The sequence below is a fragment of the Solanum pennellii genome, chromosome 8 (genome assembly GCF_001406875.1).
Source record: "Solanum pennellii chromosome 8, SPENNV200".
Lineage (NCBI taxonomy): Eukaryota > Viridiplantae > Streptophyta > Magnoliopsida > Solanales > Solanaceae > Solanum > Solanum pennellii.
Window position 1 is genome coordinate 8,580,902 of NC_028644.1, and position 4,104 is coordinate 8,585,005.

Here is a 4,104-nt window from a genome sequence, read left to right on the forward strand (position 1 = left end):
ATATATATATATATATATATATATATATATTCCAAATTTTATTAACTGGAGCCTTTAAACTATCCCCTTACCTTACGTTAATTTAGAGTGTAAATGAAGACATGTGAGTGGGACGTATAGAAATTCTCAAGAGCGAATGGAGATTTTAAGAGTTAATATCAAAAAAAGAACGAAGACACACTTCAAAGTAACACATATGGGGTGAAGGACGAAAAAGAAAAGGTTTGGCAACCCTAGCTTATCTGTGGCACAACATAAATAGGGAATTAAATTTTTGGTCCCGAAGAGACATTCGAGATAAAAGACTCTATGTCCCTTCTGCACTGCAGAGAGGGGGTGATCGACTAATGATTGAAATTTGAAGCGTCTCTGCGACATGGGCCTGGATGTGAACATTTGGTCGGTTTTTTCTTCTTTTTTCAAACTCACTTTAATCCCAAAAAATCAAGTGCAATTTCATTGAAATCTCACTCAAATTATATCCACAAATACAAACCCTATGCAATGTCATTGAAATTTCACTCAAATTCTATCAACAAACACCACTCATTTTCAAGATCCTTACCTCAAGAACTCAAAGCCTCCATTGTTAAAGAATGATACTAAAACTTAATAACTCTTAGAAAGTCCTTAAATAAATAAATTCTTGGACAAATTTAGTGAAAGAATTGCATCACTGGCGTGAGCAAGAACCAGTCCATCACTATGAGAAACCTCACATACCTAGAAAGAACAATGTTTCTTCGCAAAATTTCTCAATTCTTGAAGAATTCTTGAACTTAACCCATTCTTCAAACATAACCGTAAAACCCCTAGTTTTTTAAACGTGAATGAAATTCAAAATATGATTTAACACTTAATTTGTGTCAGGAGAACATTCTAAGACAGGTGGATGAAAGGAAAATACCAAAATACTCTTTCCTAAAACAGATGGAATGCCTTAAATGACGAGGCTTAACTCAAAACAACCATGACTTCTTACTCGGACCTCGCAATTTAGCAAACTTGGCGGCCATGGAAAGAAAAACGAAAGACCTTTGATTTGATATCTCATGGTCCACCAAAACTCTTTATGTGATAAAAATTATGGTCTTTTGAAGTGGGCCCAAAACTTGATAACGGACCGGTGTTCAAGGTGTTACGGGTACGTGATCGAATACCATGAGAAGCGATCCTTGAACATCTTAATCTTTGTAGGAGAGACGAGACTACTCATAATTTTATTGATGAAAACTTAGAAGATAATTTAGGGTGTGACTCATATCCAATTAAGCCTCGAACTTTTAATAGTCTTTTGGGAAAATGATGACTTCCATAGCATGTAACAACTTTCAAGTCACAAAGCAAGGTGACCTATTAAATGTGAAGTTGTGTATGCTTCCATTGCCGCCAAATTGTGAGATGGTATTAGGAAACCAACGGACACTTCAATTTGACGACAATGGAATATACAACTTCACACTAAACAGGTCACCTTGCTTTATGACTTGAAAGTTGTTACATGCTATGGAAGTCACCATTTTCCCAAAAGCCTAGAAAAGTTCGAGGCTTAATTGGATATGAGTCACACCCTAAATTATATTGTAAGGATTCATCAATAAAAAATTATGAGTAGTCTCATCTCTCCTACAATGATTAGGATGTTCAAGGGTCGCTTCTCAGGTATCCGATCACGTACCTATAACACCTTGAACACCGGTCCGTTATCAAGTTTTGGGTCAACTTCAAAAGACCATAATTTAAGCAGTGCATCTTGCACTAAAACTTGAATGTTGTTACATATTCTAGAAGTTGCCCTTTTCCTGAAAGTGCAGTTAACAATTCGAAGCTTGATTGGCTATGAGTCATATCCTAGACTATCCGCTAAAGATTCATCAATAAATTTATGATTAGCCTTGGTCCCTCCTACAAAGATTATGATTTTCAAGGTTCAAGGGATTTCCATTATTGGAGACCAACATCTTTGAAGTTGTTTTATTAGGGCTCACTTTCCCACACTACCTTTTTTCCTTTAGTTTATTTTTAGTTTATGTTATGATGTAATACGTTTAATAAATAAAATGGTGTTGTTCTTCTTTCTTGGACTTTAAACTCCAAATTAGGCCTACCTCTTGGTCAACGAGATCCTTTCATTTAAGGTGTTTATTTGCTTCAACACTTATGTGACCTTTATTCACTCTTTCAACTCTTTTGTTAATATTGTAAAAGTATAGTGTCATTCTTTTGAGATTTTAAATTTCTTCATGTTTTGTTTTACTTATGTTATGTTCTACCTCATACTTGTGTTTGATTTATTTATATTTCTTAAAGGTTGTCTAGTATTTGAATTTTGTATTAACTAAGAATTAGTAATATGACAAATATATTCAACATTTGAAAATTTTTTAATCATCCTTCTATTCCTACTCACATCCTTTCTCTACAAATATCTCTGACACACATCAATTTTGATGTCTTCCAAAGTGAGGAATATATGAGAAAATAAAGAAGTTTAAGCTAGATACACTACAACAAAAACTGCATAACCTGGAGAAGAAGGTGAATAGAAGAGTAAACTCAAAACCTTTCATGACTTGAGGTATAAGAAGTTATGTTTGCACCCAAGAGTTGAATTGCCATCAAAATTTAAACTTCCAAAATTTAACATTTTTGATCGGCATGGAGACCGAATTGCACATCTGAATGTTTTTTGTAGTAGAATAATTGGCTTAGAAAATAATGAATCTCTCCTAATGAGATTATTTATTCAAATCTTACATGAATAGACTTCACTTGGTATGTTAAATAAGACTTTGATAAATGGCTCGCATGGGAAGATATGGCTCGAGACTTTCTAGAACAATATAAATTTAACATTAAAGATGATCCTACAATATTGGATTTGCTCGAAGTAAAGAAATGAGTTATGAATTTTCTGAGGAATATGTCATCCAATAGAGTCTAAAAGTTTTCAAAATACGTCATTCACTACATGAAAAAAAGTTGCTACGAACTTTAATCAGATTACATGATGGTATATACTGTTTTGAAATTAGAGATAAATCATATTTATTATTACCAACTATAAGCAAGTTAGAAGTATAATTTCAAATAAGGCAAACAGAATTCGTCAATTAACAACTCATAAATTAATATCATATACCATTAGGCAAAGGAAATAATTTATTTAAGGAAGAAAACAAATATAGTTCAGAATTATTTGTCAAGACACACATTCACAGGTAAAAAAAGAGTGACTAAATTCTAGTAAATAATAAGAAAAGAAAAAAGAAAAATTTTAAGGGTAACCAATAAGTTCAAAATTGCAATCAATCATTGAATATAATAAATCAAGAAAGAATTGAAGTAAATTACGACTAAATTAAGGATTGAATTAATAACATTGAGCAAATTAGGGAATTAGAAAATCAAACTGGAGGATCTTAACAAATCACATTAAAAATTCGATAGAAATCAAAAAAGGAAACAAACTTGGACGGATCTTAAAAGATCTGTCTTTAAGCCGACTGAAAAACTTGAGGTACCTTGTTGGATCGTTATTCTTGTCGTCGTTGTTGTAGAACTCATAGACACTGGCTAGCGCATTGTTGTTCTTGTCTCCCAGAGTCGCTGCTCGCCACTTGTTGGTCGAAGACGCTGGAGCTGGTGTTGTTTCTATAGTTTTGGCAGAGTAGGCGGTGTTTGGGAAAAAAAAGGTTGGCGGTGGTCGGGCAACGGAGCTTTCATGGCCACTATCTACATGATTGTTCTCTAGTGGTTCTCGTTGGATGATAACAACAAAAGGAGAGAGGAGATGAGGAGAAAGAGGTGCGGCGCCTCTGCTTTTCAGAGAGGAGTAGGAGTGAATAGAAAAGAGAGTTAGGGTCTGTTGATTTAAATAGGATAGGTTTGGATCTTTGATATCTAGTGTTGGATTTATACGGATGAATAATTCTGATCATGGTGAGATGGAGGGTTCAGATTTAAAGGACGAGTCTTAGGAATAGGTTAATTATAACCGCAATATGAATTAAATCAAAGAGAGTAGAATTGAAATAAAATTAGATAGAAAAGAGGGTTAGGATTAATTAATTAAAGGGAAGATTGAGTGAGTTTCTATTTAAC